This window comes from Pinus tabuliformis, chromosome 3_1, assembly GCF_031772625.1.
Source record: "Pinus tabuliformis cultivar Carrire ecotype Pingquan chromosome 3_1, CPIR1, whole genome shotgun sequence".
Taxonomy (NCBI): domain Eukaryota; kingdom Viridiplantae; phylum Streptophyta; class Pinopsida; order Pinales; family Pinaceae; genus Pinus; species Pinus tabuliformis.
In genome coordinates this window covers 473,830,634-473,847,384 of record NC_142301.1, presented here as the reverse complement: position 1 = coordinate 473,847,384, position 16,751 = coordinate 473,830,634, and positions in this window count along the sequence as shown.

Genomic DNA, 16,751 nt, shown 5'->3' with positions numbered 1-16,751 from the left:
TCGCCAAGCACAACCGGACCGAACTATCGCAGTTTTAAATTGAATCTTCAAACTGATATCCTCAAGTCAGTCAAACAAAGGATTGTCATCTAATTAGAATGCACAGTCAAATAACTAAGCAGAGAATTAAAAGACCATCAACGCCTTCCAATCCACAGTTAAATCAACCATTGGATAAATGCATAGATCATGTCTCAGAATTTAATAAATGCACCCATGATAATATCAACTGAATTCAACAACTCATATTTACATAAACCAAGCATACATAAAAAATACATTCATGGCCAGATATGCAAATCCATGGCCCTTTTACAAACTGCCCGAAGGCTCCCAAGGAGAATACTTTCTTACTTCTCACGTTCACTCCTCACTTCTTCTCTCTCTGCCTTCAATGCCTATGAGGCTCCATAATTTATTATACTTAGAATGATAAAAAATCACTCAACTAAAAGCTCTAACTCTACATGCAATGCATACACATGGAAAAGCATCTTTTAGCTTTATTTTGTCTTTTCCTATTCTAAAATAGAAAAGCTATCCTTATCCTTTACTAATCCACATCCACTCCTTAAAAGCTCTCCTAGTTTTATTTGAGAATATCTAATTACTTGTAATTTAGAAACTAATGCATGACCCCTATGTCTATTATTTACAATAATTCCCTTTTTGGCTCGATGCTCCCGCATCATACTCCCAAGGTAGAAAAATTCATGATCTCCTGATCATGTGTTCAGCTCCATGTTTGCCTGGATCCCATATCTTATACTGTAACTTTGCATTTGCCACTGCTTCTGTTTGTTCTTCTCCAGGTCTCCATATTTTATGCTGCTTTGCTCCACTAGCTGTACTCTTGCAATCTTCTGCTGTCTTCCTCTTGCTTCTTCTCTTTTGTTTCATTGCTGCTAGTCTCTTCTGGCATTTCTTCATCATCATCCGCCTCATCATTTCAATTTCTTTGTCCAACAGATTTTCTCCAGCTTCTTCAGTAACACCTGTACTCATAAAACAATTGTTAGAACAAAAAATATACAGCATCAGTGCCTCTTTTGCTGCTAGTGTCGCTCCGCATGTTGCTGTCGCTGTCACTATGAATGCTACTGCCTCCCAAACTTCCTGTCCCTCTGCAACATTCGTTTGCTTGTCACCTGCAATTTCATCTGAAATTTCATCTGCAACTTTTTCCTCAGCTTTCTCTGGCAACACTTCAGTATGCTGCTCTCAGTTTTTCCCAGCTTCTCTGTCAGCACATCAGTATGCTGATTCGCATTCACCATGAGACCGTCAGCTAGTCCTTCCTTCTTACCATCTATCTCCAGGATGTCTTTCTGCTCTCGTTCACTGTACTGAACTCTTTCATCTGCTTCAATCTCCTTGTCATAATTTGGATTCTCCAACCAATATTCCAAGAATGCAATTTCTTTGTAGCATTGCTGAAGCATCTCATCATCACTTACATTCATACGAACTTCCTCTTGTGCTGGAACGATTGCACAAGGTTGCACATCCTCCTTAGTAATACCTCCACTAGTGTTTGGCCAATCATCAGCTGGTCCTTTTCTTTCTGCATCAACATCCTGGTTAGGCTCCTTCTTCTCCATCTGCTTCTGAGTTCTTGCTAACTCATTATCGATCTGAACAGCTTTCAGGTTCAACTCTTCTTGCACAAACTCTAAAGTTTGTTTATCTTCCTGTTTAGTACCTGCAAACATGTGCAACTCATTAGTTTTTAAATCATGAGTCTTGACTGCTTCCTTCAACATTTTTCTCTTAATATATCTGCATGCGGGAATTTCAAACTCCAACTCTGGCGCAAGAACTCTAAGTCCCTTTTTCAACAAGGCAATCACAGTTTCCTTCAACCTTCTTTGCAACTGTCACCAAATCACTCTCTTTCCCTTCAGTGGAAAGATCCATTTTCCATTTTGATCTTTCTGCTCTTGCAGCCATTCTTCCAGTACCTGCAATTGTACCTTCATTACTGCAATCTCTCTTTCTCGAACTCCTGCAGTCATCCCATCAGCTAATTGTCTTTCACCTGCAAACATCCACAAATTGTCAGATTTAAAACCATATGACCCTTTGGTCTTACTTGAAGTTTCAGTCTTCAAGCCTTCATCTTCACTATCTCTCAAAAATTCTCCTTGTTCTGGTTCACAGATGTATTCTTCCACTTCCTCTGGATTCATCTTCTTGCCATTTACCTTGGCATCCTCTTTCTTCTGTCCTCTACCGTGGCTTTTTCCTGAACCTCTGCTATGACTATCATTAGTCACCTTCTTCGCCATAAGTTCCTCACCTATGCGTAGCATGAAGCCTCTGCCACAGCAAGCTCTCTTGCTGCCACTTACCTCACCAATCCTTCCCTCCGGATCTGGTCTTTTGGTAATCATTGGTCCTCTGCTGGAACCTTTCGAGCATCCTCTACTACTCCTGTAGGCTTCTCTCATCTGCAACTTTATTCAACCTCTGTTGAATCTCTTTTGCAACAAGCCTCTGCAACAGCTAGTCCTCCTAGCTGCAATCTTACCTCACTAAGTTCTCCTCACTTAGTCTTTTGGTAAGCACGGTCCTTTGTCTTGAACCTTCTTCTGAGCAACACCTTTGCTCCCTCTAGGCTTCTGCAATCTCCTTATCTCTCCTGAGAACACTTCAGTTGTCCTCTTTATCCAATTCCTTATTGGATTCTTTAGGTTCACTGCCACTTCTCTGCAACCATAAACTTCAATTACAAATTTTAAGTAAAAAAATAATTTTACCTCTCAAGATCTTGCATGATCTTGTCCTCCTTTTAGTTCTGCAATCGTGAAACACACTTCAGTTCTAAAAAAAACAAACATCTTCAGCAAAGTATTCAGCAAAGTATTCCTGCTCTGATACCACCTGATGCATCCCAGCCACTCCAGGCCGCTACTACCAGGATCTTTCATTCCCTATGCATATAACAACTTGTACTGGCGTTATGATCTCGTGATTAAACACAACCTGAGCTTCCCTTATCACACTATGAAGGCCATAGCTTATGTAATCTTACGATAAAAAAAAAAAACCATGCTTGGCATTAGGCACTGTGCTTTTCATCACAACATATTTGTAATGGACATGCGTATTCAATATACACATATATGCAGTAGTCTTTCCCTTTCTTTATCACGCTGGTTATCGTTGCTTTCAAAAGTTCGAGGGCATAGATGTATTGCCTTTAAATTTAAACAAATATAAACCAAATATGGAGCATCAAAATACCTGCGTTCTGGATATATTTCCACCAGCAACTATCATTATAACGGTGGTCTGTGATAGTTGCTTGGACTACCAACAATTACATCAAATGCCACGTAGATGTACGTCAGAGAATTTTCAAACTAGTTCAAAATTTAACAATTGATAATCCACGTTGCAGTATTTCACCACTTTGCAAATCGAATGCCACGTATATGTGCGTTAGAGAATACTCCACCCACGTCCCGCTCCAGAATACCACGATTCCGTTCTTTATCATTCCACGATTACCACGCCTACTCCTTACTTAACCAAGGCCATATATATATAACAGTCATAGTTTATAATTAAGCACCGGCATAATATCCGTTTTTACTTGGCAATTAAACATACAGCAGACATATAAAGAACGAACCTTCAGTGCTGTTCACATGCCGAGTTACCATGGCAAAGCCATGTATCTCCGTCATTCTCTATATATCTATCCTCTGGACCGATATATATATATATATATATATATATATATATATATATATATATATATATATATATATATATATATATATATATATCTTTGCTCACCATACTGTTTTCGGTCAATGCGCATAAACTGCAATCGCCAAGCACAACCGGACCGAACTATCGCAGTTTTAAATTGAATCTTCAAACTGATATCCTCAAGCGAGTCAAAAAAAGGATTTTCATCTAATTAGAATGCACAGTCAAATTACTAAGCAGAGAATTAAAAGACCATGAACGCCTTCCAATCCACAGTTAAATCAACCATTGGATAAATGCATAGATCATTTATTAGAATTTAATAAATGCGCCCATGATAAGATCAACTGAATTCAACCACTCATATTTATATAAACCAAGCATACATAACAAATACATTCATGGCCAGATATGCAAATCCATGGCCCTTTTACAAACTGCTCGAAGGCTCCCAAGGAGAATACTTTCTTACTTCTCACATTCACTCCTCACTTCTTCTCTATCTGCCTTCAATGCCTATGCGGCTCCATAATTTATTAAACTTATCATGATAAAAAATCACTCAACTAAAAGCTCTAACTCTACATGCAATGCTTACACATGGAAAAGCATCTTTTAGCTTTATTCTGTCTTTTCCTATTCTAAAATAGAAAAGCTATCCTTATCCTTTACTGATCCACATCCACTCCTTAAAAGCTCTCCTAGTTTTATTTGAGAATATCTAATTACTTGGAATTTAGAAGCTAATGCATGACCCCTATGTCTATTATTTACAATAATTCCCTTTTTGGCTCGATGCTCCCGCATCACCTGATCACATAAAGGATGAGATTGAACACTTAACCTCTGTCTTCAAAAACATTGGATACAAGGAGTGGAGCATCAAGAAGGCTATAAGAATGGCTCAGGATAGGGCCCTCTCTGAGCATCCCCCTCGAGACAAGAAGGAATATCAAGGGAAAGTTTACCTTCCATTCATCCAAGGAATTACACATAAGATTGCAAAAATTTTAAAGAAGAATAACATAGACACTCAATTTACAACATGTGGAACGATAAGGCAAATGATGAGGTCAGTTAAGGATAACATTGATCGTTAGCAACTCAAGGGAGTATACAAGATCGATTGCTCATGTGGCAAGAGTTATATTGGGGAAACAGGTCAGTCTCTGAAAATAAGACTTAAAGAGCATGCCGCTGACATAAAGAAGGAAAGATCCCGCTCATCGACCTTTGCGGAGCACTCGTCCAAGACCAAACATCATGTGTGTTTGGAAGACGCCAGGGTAATTGCAAGAGAAGACAACTATCATAAAAGGAAAACCAGAGAGGCCATTGAAATTATGAAATTTCCTCAGAACCTCAACAGGGACAATGGGAGTGAAATCAGTGGAAATTGGCTTCCTCTGATCAAGCAAATAAATCCCCCCGGACCCTTGGAAGCATAAGATCAGAATAAGGTGTCTTTCATTCAGTAAGTTTAATTAATTAATTTAAACAATTAAATCATATTAATCTAATTAATTTAATTTAATTAATTATATTAATTAAATTAATGGTTTAATTAATTAAATTAAATTAAATTAATTAAATTAATTATATTAATTAGATTAATTAGATTAATGATTTAATTCGTAAATGAAGTTAATCTTATGTATAATAATTTTAATTATATTCAAATATCAAAATCTTTTAATCTAATTAATTAATTTAATTTAATTTAATTTAATTTAATTAATTATATTAATTAAATTAATGGTTTAATTAATTAAATTAATTTAATTTAATTTAATTTAATTTAATTAATTAATTTAACTAAATTAATTTAATTAATTATATTAATTAGATTAATTAAATTAATGATTTAATTCTAAAATGAAGTTAATCTTATGTATAATAATTTTAATTATATTCCAATATCAAAATCTTTTAATCAAATAAATTAATAAATTAATTTAATTTAATATGATTTAATCTATTAAATAAATTTTTTTATAAAAATTATAATGAAAGTGAAAATTTAATGAAATTGAAAATTAAATATAAATTTAATGAAAAAATAAATAAAAATAATAATTTTAATCAAATAAAAAATTTAATTTTAAATAATTTTAATCAAATAAAAATATAAATTGAATTGGTATGAAAAAATTTTAAATAATTCAATTTTTTTTTTTTTTTAAAAGAAATAATAATTTCAATCAAACTAAAATTCATTTGGATTAAAAATTTTAAATTAAAAGAAAAATTTTTAATGAAATTTAATAAAGTCTTATTAATTGATAAATATTTTACCAACTAACCAATTTATAAAAATAAAATAATAATAAAATTAATAAATAAACTTAATTATTAAAAGAATTAATCAATTAAGATTTATATAAATAAAATTAAAATAAAATTATATCATGTGCCGGCCATTATATAAAAAATTAGGGTTCTTAGTTTATTTATATCCAGGTCACTTGCTCTCTTCTCTCAATAATAATTTCTCATTCATATTCTTTCTGTTTTGTCTTGATGATGGACCCCCTTTGGGGTTTGAAACGTTGGCAGAATGAACAAGAAATTGTGAATAATCGGGGTCATGAAGCTACATGAAACCTCCCTTTGGGGTTTGAAACGTTCGCAGAATGAACAAGAAACTGTGGATAATCCGGGTCATGAAGCGACAAGAAACCTCCACACAAGCCTAAAATCTAACATATATGTATTGTTGTTTTATAAATTTATTTTTATTTTTTTCCATATAAATTATTTTAATATGTGATTTTAAAATTGTTTTTTAATTTGCTAAAAAAATAGTTTAATAAATATAGGAAAAAAGTTAATCACATAAAACATAAGATATTTAATAATAGTAAAATTACTTAACAATTATAAATAAATTATTTTAAATATCATAGTTTTTCTTGAATAATAAGTTGATCTACATAGTTAATATTATTATTTTAATCGTTACTCATTTAATACATTTAAAAAAATAATAAATAATATTTCTCTTAAAATAATAGCTATCCATCATTTTAAATATTTCAATCTGATTTCTTATTTAATCATCATAAATGTAGCCAGCTTTTTGGAAAAGATAGAGAGCTTAGGGATCCATTTCTAAAGAGTAATATATAATCTTCTTTCTTTTTAATATATAATCTTCTGAAAGGAGAGGGGTGATAAAGAGATTAAGAATTATTTTAATTCCTTGTAATTATCTTCTTCTTTTAGATGCCATGAAGATAAATAATACATTTTTTTTTAAACAATGAATTAACCATTAAAATTTAATATTTTCTATTTTTCTTTAAATAAATCTATAATTTCATTTTTAAAAAATTAATTAATTTAATATATTCTATAATTATTATAATATTTTTATATCACTATTCAAAATAAATTTATTTAATAAATATCTAATTATAAATATTTATATTTATATAATTACAATGTAGTTAAAATAACAAATTTTACAAAATATTATTTAATATTTAATAATATTAAATAAAATATTTATTTTTAAATATATAACTTATTTTGATGTGTAAAAATATATAAGGGCTGTTTAAAATATTATATTATAAAATATAGTTAATATTTTAACCACATCTCTACTAGGCATTACAAATCTTCTAATTAAATGACCAAAAAATATGATAAACTCTTTAGTTAGGTATATCATATGTCATTAAAATTTATATCCATTTACAATGTCTTATTTTTTCATCTAGAATTAGAATTATAAGGTAATTGATTAAAAAGTTAGGAGAATAGTCTTAACTGAAGCATCCATTATTTATTACTAGAAATCTAAATTATCATTCTAACTTGAAAATAAATTGCATAGTCGGGTTCTTCTTATTATAAGGGTCCCTAAAATGACCATATAATATTCCATACCATACTTCATACATTAGAATTCATAATATAAATAGTTATATTATTATATGGGTTTTTTATCTATATATTTTTCATGCACAAACCTTGGGCACAATAAAAACCTTCTAACAGCCCTCTAATTGTACTTAATATGCCCAACAAAATTGTCCAATCTGGACATTCATCCACTTAGCAAAACATCACCATGAGAACAACATTCAACATACCTTAACTAGCAACCTTCTTTTGCCTCTTTATGTCTCGATCCTATACAAACATATGAAGTTTTTCGTGGCTCTAGTTAGAGCTTCTGACAGTACACATCAACCCTAATTTCCACCCTAAAAACTTCACAAACCCTTCTCCACAGAATCCTCCATTTTGCATTGTCACTTGGTCTCTTTTATAATGTTGTTCTAGCTCCTTAAGATCACAGAAAAGCCCTGAACTAGGGCTTGGTCCTTCCAAATAATGTTCCAAAAAGGAAATAACAGTGCTAAACAAGAAAAATACACATATGACACAGAAAGATTCAGACTACAATTAAACGCCCATAAAATTGCACTAGAATTGTGCCAAACTGAGCCATTTTATTATCAAAGGATATTACAATGCATGGAATGTATGCAACTGGCTTGTCGAAGCAAGCTAGACAATCCCAGGTGAGAAAATTGTTGCCTGAATGAGAAGGAAAGACTTCTCCTCAATGTTCTATGTTGGCCCTAGAAATTATGAAAACTGTTGGTTGGAAGAAACCCCTATTTGAGTTTCCAAAACTGCTCAAAAAATTCTGCCAAATTAATTTGGAGCTCTCCACCAAAAACCCAGAAAAACCGAAAAAGTGTTTGGCCTATATCGAAGCCAAAGTAGAACCCATAGAATGGTGCAAATTTCCCAGCTAACTAGAAATTCGCTCCGTTATAAGAATTAGGATTTCAGGCCTTAATATCACCCAAAAAAATCTACAAAATTAGAGAGAAACTCCTCTCAGTAAAATCACAAAAACCCAGAAATGTTTGACCGGATTTTGACCTTCCAAAATTAACCCCCAAAAGCCCTACACATTTTAATAGTTGTTGAAGCATGTTGTTTGTCAAAAAACTAGAAAAATCTTCTCCAAACACTCCTGAAATGCAGCAATCAACTCCACCTATACTTCCCTTATTTCTTCCGGCAAGCAATAGCCCCAATGGTTGAAACTTTATCTCCCATGTATGCCCAGTTTCTCTCTTCTGCACTAGCCACAAATTCTACAAAATCACTCAAATAATAGCCACTTCCAGCCCTTAAAATCAACTAATAGCCAACAAATCTATTGAGCCTTCTTCTCCTAATTTCTCCCAGCAATAGCCCTCTAAAAGAAGCAATAACCCTCCGAAAGAATGTTGCAATGGCCACACTAGATCCACTACTGCATCCTCTTGAAATATGCACTGATAGGGGAACTGAATACAAATGCTAGAAATCTCTCTACAAATCTGCTCTGGATGATAATGGATGAACCTCTCTAGGGTGGCACTCGAAGTCCCCCAAAGAAAGGGTGAGTTCTCCACTTGGAAAACTCTTGCTAAACAACTCAAGCAACAAAATCAAATTTGATAAGTCAAGAATGCCAAATGAAGTGCATTGTCTTCCTTTTATAACTTTCGTGGAGCCTTTCTTCCCGCCTTTTCTTCCCTCTCATGCATTTCAAATCATTGTCTTAGGTAGCGCTTATTTATCATGTGGGTGGTCCCCACATATCATTAACAAAATAAAATAAAATAAAATTAACTTTCCTCTAACTCTTAAAAGTCTTCTATAAAAAATAAAATGGGCCCCATATTCACTAAAATTGGCCCCCAAAAAGTAGAAATAAACCTAGTTCCAAAATAATTTAGGAAGGGAAATTATAGTCCTCCCTGCCAAAAATTTCTTGTCCTCAAGCAATACCTGAACAAATGCCCTCTCTGAATGTTGATCACCACTGTAACCACCAATAATACCAGGGTCCCAAATGTACCATTGAGTCATCCCCAATCTCAGCATTGTATCGACATGAAAGAATCCCTTGATACCAAGATCTCAAGCCATCCTAATCAATGTGAAGCACACCTTGCTCCACTTGCTATCCAAATAGATACATGTACCAAAAGTCCTCTGCATACTAGAAATAAATAGAGCATCATGATAATGTAGGACTTTACCCAACCCCCCATGAAATTTCCCTACTGAGTAGTCCATCTCATGCACTACAAGAGTAAAATCTTGAACATGCAATCCAATCTTGGTGGGATTGAACCCTCATCTACGTGGGCCTCCCCTGATCTCCTCTTTTCAATCACCCTGTCACACTGATGTAGTTCCCCACACCATCAATGTATCACTAAAATGAAATGGAAGATATGGATGACCCTCCCCTATAGAAACCAGCTCACCTCTACGGGTAGTTGAACTTCTCAGCCTTGTTATACTAGAATCCCCTACCTGCCACAGAAGGAACCTAACCTACTGACATCTGTCACTCTGGTCATGACTGACTACCTAGCATCCTTGTACCAGAGCTTTCTCTCCCATAACTCTTGGTCATAATCTATGCGATGATCTAGGCTAGGCCAATCTTGCCAAAGCAACTCAATAGTGCCAGCGCCTATTTCTCCATGGCTAGCCCCAATCCTGACCAACAATCTGCCTCATCCTATGGTGAGGGCTTCGGTGATCCCCCATGTGTTCACCTATGAATGAATCAATCTGCCTATTATCCTGACCACGCTCACTGAGTATTGGAGTATCCCACCAATCCACTATATGCCATAACCATACTAGAGGTCCACAACCCCCAATCCTCTTTGCATGTCGTTGTTATATGTTGCTAGTTATTGGGACCCCTCTATGCCCTATCTCTGCCTCCTATAGGCATCCAATAGGTAGGCACTGAGCATCTAGAACCTGTGTTGTGAATATCCAGTTGCTCTGTGCCTACCAAATCACACATTGATATCTACTATCCCACCTGCTGATGATGTGTCTGAGTATTGTTGGAAGCCTAGGCATCATCCTACCAACAAATTCCTTTGCACTTCATGCTTACCTAACGCATTGAATTATCCAACTGAAAAAGAATCATGTAACTCCCTCTCAGTCACCTCCCCAAGTGTGAGCCTAGGGGTAGAACATATGCTACCTCGACATTCAACCATGCCAAACTTAAGCATGTAATTGTCAACTTGTGCACCTACCAAGTGTCTCAACTGAAGAGTCTCCTCTTGGCCCATGACATGTGGTGTCTCATCCAACTACCTAAGGTGAGTCTCCCATACCCTGCTTCTTGAATGGAGAGTGTCAAAAGGAAACAACCAAACCCTTTGTGACTATAAGCAACACTGAAGGATGATGGGTGGGTATGTCCCAAAGAGTATGATCAAGAGTTTGTCTGAATGCTCAAGAGTAATCCTACGAACGACCCTCTTTTTGCCTTAGATCTATTGATAACCCCCTCGAGGCCATGCCTCCACTAAATATGGTGTCCCTAGATGATCAACAATGTCCTCATCGATCCTAGGTGAGTTGTGTCCAATGGTACACCTATTATCCCTATCTATAAGTCACCCTGGAGGCAACGCTCCAAGAGCCCACTGTGCTGTGTCATGTGTCAGTGCATACCACCAAGTACCATTGCACTCCTTGACATGCCACTATACACCAAAATTTTTCCTTGTACACAACAAGATACCCTTGGCTACAGCTATACCATCATGCACCATCAGGTGTCCTCCCTGTGTCATTTTGTCTGTCACTCCCCGCATGTGCTCAATGTGATGCGAGTCACTCCTCCTACCCCACAGTGTAAACCGACATGTCGTGGTATACCATCACACATCTCCATGCTCCTCTGCAGGCCACTTCTCCTCGTTGCATAGCCCTGCACACCACTAGGTGCTATGGCCTAGAATTGGGCCTGTATGCATCAGGCCACATCCCTCTATATAACACTAAACACTACATCCGGAATTTGTGCAATCTTGCGTACCACTGCCTACTGTCATACCACCCTGTAACATATGGTATCTCGCATGTGCCAAAGTTTCTGCCACTCTGCTAGTGACCCCACCATGACATGCATCATGTCCCCTCATCCATCCTGGTAGACTTGAGCACCCAAATGCCACTCCCACTAGAGGGCATATCTCTATTGTGTCAATCCTTTGTGACCCATGAGTCCTAAACCTCAATGGGAGAACATCGTCTCCATATAATATCTCGTCCAGTGGCCTACCCATGCCACCTCCTCCAACCAACTCCTGTTGGAGAATGTTAATCATCTTGCGCCCCCATGTGCAACCAACATGCCAAAACAACCAATGGAGTATTCTCACAAACCACCTAGCCACTAGCACAGACTGGAACTCCCCTCAGGAATGCATGAGCTCAGGCACTAGGTTAACTACCTCATCAATGCCATATCCATCCTGCATGTCTAATATCAAATAGGAAGCCCCGCCTAGATCCCAATGCTAACCTGGGCCTATAGTACCCTTGATGTCTGAGAGCTCCCACTGAGCTTCACTCCAAACTACGACCATCTCCATTAGTCTAGCCCACTCCCCTGGGTACCAACTCAGAATCTCTCGCCATCCAACCCCAAGAGAGGGATCAAATGCACAAACTCCAACGTAGAGAAAAAGCTCTCCATCTTGCTAGTATTTCACCTTGCGCAGCTCATGTTGCCTCGACTCACCATCCTGGTCAACACATAAAATTTGTCGGGGGGTATCTGCATCTCTCGCTTTGTGGTGCAAATATAGTCTATCAATGTTGCAAGTCCCATATATATAAGCCCAAAGAAAGCTACTATTTGGAAGTACTGCAACTTTATTGACTGTCCATGCATCTATCTGCTCTAAGTCAGTGGTTGGCCCCAAAGAAGACTGCTCATCTTCCTCCACCATTGGCTCAACTTGAGTCACAAACTGCCCCTCCATGACTAGCTCACGCCCCTCTATGTTCTCTCCATGTTTTTGTAGGTGATTTTCATCTTCCAACTCTGTCGTAGATCTAGGTGCGTATGTACCTATCATCTCCTCATCAAGGGTGGTGATCTCTCTCGACACCTCATCATCCTGTTGTGCGTTGTTATCACCTAAAAACTCATTCATGACCCTAGATACCTCATCAATGGATACCTCAACAACAAATGTCACCTCTTAAATAGTGGAAATCTATGTTTCTCAACTAGTGCTATCAAAGAGGCCTCCAACAATGGTGACTCATGTTCCACACTAGGTATACCAATGTGGTCCTCAAACTCCTACGTGTCCTCTGCCTCATGCTCAATCTCCTCCTCATGCCTTTCATATCTAAAGCCAGGTCTCCACCAGCAGAAGCACCTCCTAGTCTCACCCTCTAAATGTTCCTATCATGCCTGCTCCTTCCGAGGAGATCTAGTGTCCTAAGTCTATCGATTTACCCCACATGGTGTAGATGGTTTCAACTCCATGGTCTGTGTACCTTTAGTGTCTTTGCTGTAAAGATGAGGATGGGTTTGGTATGTCACCCTCCTTAACTAGGTCAACCTCTCATTGTCCCAATGGATTCTACCCAAGAATTTCTGCACACTGAAATTCTCTTGAACCATGGGTTTGTCTATGGTTTCACCCATTACTATGCCTACATACTATAATCTTCCATGATCTTACTGTTTACCCACTGTTGGGTCGAGATCATGCTCTAATACCACTGTAATGCTACAAAAAGGAAATAATAGTGCTAAACAAGAAAAATACACATATGACACTAAAAAATTCAGACAACAAATAAACACCCACAAAATTGCACGAGAACTATGTCAAACTGAGCCATTTTATTATCAAAGGATAGAAAAATGCATGGAATGTGTGCACCTGGCTTGTCGAAGCAAGCTAGAGAATCCCAGGTGAGAAAAATGTTGCCCAAATGCCAAGGAAAGACTTCTCCTCAATGTTCTACGCTAGCCCTAGAAATTTTGCAATTGTTGGTTAGAAGAAACCCTTGTTTGAGCCTCCAAAATTTCTCAGAAAATTCCACCAAATAAATTTGGAGCTCTCCACCAAAAACCCAGAAAAAACCAAAAAATTTGGCCTATATCCAAACCAAAGTCGAACCCACAAAATGGTGCAAATTCCCCTGCTAACTAGCAACTCACCCTATTATAAGAACTAGGATTTGAGGCCTGATATTGCCTGAAAAAATCTGCAAAATTAATCAAAGACTCTCAATAAACTCACAAAAATCCAGAGTGTTTGATCGGATTTTGACCTTCCAAAATCAAATCCCAAAAGCCCTACACTTTCTGATAGTTGTAAGTACATTGTCTGTCAAACCACCAGCAAAATCCTCCCCAAACACTACTGAAATGTAGCAATCAACTCCACCAATACTTCCCTTATTTCTCCCGACAAGCAATAGCCACAATGGTTGAAACTTTATCTCCCACGTATGCCCAGTTTCTCTCTTTTGCACTAGCCACAAAAACTGCAAAATCACTCATGAATATTGTTGCCACTTCCCATTGTCAAACTCAACCAATAACCAACAAATCTCTTGAGCCTTCATCTCCCAATTTCTCTCGGCAATAGCCCTTAGGAAGAATGTTGCAATGGCCACACTAGATCCACTACTGCGTTCTCTAGAAATACACACTGCTAGGGTGAACTAAATACAAATGCTGGAAATCTCTCTACAAATCTCTTCTGGATGATAATGGATAAACCTTTCTAGGGTGGCACTCAAAGTCTCCTGAAGAAAGGGTGAGTTCTCCGCTTGGAAAAATCTTGCTAAACAACAAGTGACACGTCTAAACAGCTCGAGCAATAGAATCAAATTTGATAAGCCAAGAATTCCAAATGAAGTGTGTTGTCTTCCTTTTATAACTTTCATGGAGCCTTTCTTCTTGCCTTTTCTTCGCTCTCATGCATTTCAAATCATTGGCTTAGGTAGTGCGTATTTCTTATGTGGGTGGTCCCCATATATCATTAATAAAACAAAATAAAATAGAATTAACTTACCTCTAACTCCTAAAGTCTTCTATCAAAAATCAAATGGGCCCCATCTTCACCAAAATTGGCCCCCAAAATGTAGAAATAAATCTTGTTCCAAAATAATTTAGGAGGGGATATTACATTCCTGTACCAACACAGAAAAACTCAATGTGTTTAACTAGCACAAAACATTGCCTAGAGTGCTCCTCTTTTGTGCTACCTAGTCTTACCAAACTCAACCTGAATAGGCACAAGAAAAACAAACCAAAACCAGTCCTCTTTTCCACTTTGCTAGGCTCTTTATGGCTGCGACTATTTCAGAGGTCTTCTCCTTGCCGTTTTGCACTTGGATGATGGTTGACTGAATTGATAAGCTCCTCTATTTATACGTGTTTCTAGGTACGACCTCCACCTAAGGACACCTATATCAAGTACGGTCAACTTGATCTTAATGCTATTTTAGCCCACACATACAAATAAAAAAATCTCTTGCTCATTCGATCAAGTCCATTAAGGGTGCCACACATATAACCATCATCAAACCTCCAAAATACAACTTGGTTTCACGCCCACAACTTTGGGTACAAAACCCACTGCTTGGGTACTTAGCCCATAGGGAGCTTTTATGGTTCCAACTCACACAAACCCAGTAACCAGGGTTGTGAAGTACCTGCCAAGCTTAAAAACTCAACACTCCCGATTAGCGAGGGAGGTATTTCCACCACTAGGAGGTATCTCGTCATCATCATCAATACTATCCAAACTCCTAGTGCTCACCACTCCAACATACCCTGAAGAATGAACTATGCTTGTCTTAGTGGTGTCTCTCCCATGAGAAGCCTACTTTTTCTTCTCCTTAAATGCTTTCAGGTCATCCCATAGTTCCTTCTTTCTAGTTGTAGAAGCACCCTTGCTCCCCATTGACCATGAGGTCTTCTTGGGTTGCACATTCTCCCTTTCAACCTGCATACTCCCACTAGAACTTGGCTCCCTCTAAGCCGTAGGAACCTGCACCTGCTTGTGCCTCCCGTGATCTACAAGCTTGCTCGTCAGTTGATATAAACCATGCTCCCTAACTTGGATGGCCACTCTAGTAGAGTTAGAGCATTTTGACCTAAAAAATCAGGTCAAATCCCTTCTGCTTGATCACTAAGACATACAATACATTATATCTAAGCTCTCGTACAAATAGTACATCTTGAATTCACGTCATCTGTCCTAACTCCATATTGAAGGGAATGATCCCTGATCCTTTGATCTCCTTCTGACTCTTTTCTCCCACCATCATCCACAACTTATTCCCTCTTAGTTAATATCTCAAACACATTATGCAAACCTGTCATATGCTTCGATGCACCATTGTCCACATACCATGTAGTCTTGTCGATGGCACCCTTGGAGAAATGAGATACTAGAGAAAAATATTCACTCCCCAATCTTCTTAAGAGCTCATATAGCTCAGAAGAAGTGGAAACATGTGCTACCTCCTTCCCCTTCTTCTCATTATCTCCCTTCTTCAGACAATTCGTCGAATAATGACCATACTCACCACAACTGAAACACTTCAACTTAATCAAGTCCTTCTTCAACTTTCCCTTCAGACTCCTTGCAAGAGCCATGCTATCATGTAAAATATTATTCTTCATATGAAGGTCCTCGTCTCACAATTCCTCCTAAATGAAGTCATCCCACAACCTATTCTAGTCTGGCAATAATCCCTTTGATGAAGGGCTTCCATTCCTCGGTGAACCCTTTCAGAGCAATCCTCACCATCTCATAATCTAAAACAGTCTTTGTGATTGCAACAAGCTCATTTCAAACCTAAGATAATCTCATTAGATATGGTGCCAATGCTTCCCCATCCAACATCTTGGTGCTCTTGAACTTATCCCTCAATACTAGTAGGCAAATCTCGTTCTGGTTTTGAAGCATATACTGAAGAGCTTTCTACATCTCATGGGCACTGCTCTTCCTCGATAGATGAGGTATCAAGTGTTCCTTAACACCATCTTACATGATCACCTTGGATTTTATATCCAAATCTTCATATGCTTCCAACACCTTAGGGTTAGTCGGTTTCTTGATCTCCTTGTCAGCAAAGTCATAGACCTTTTTGACCATCAATACCAACTTGCTCCTTTCCTTCCAAGGACTATAGTTAGA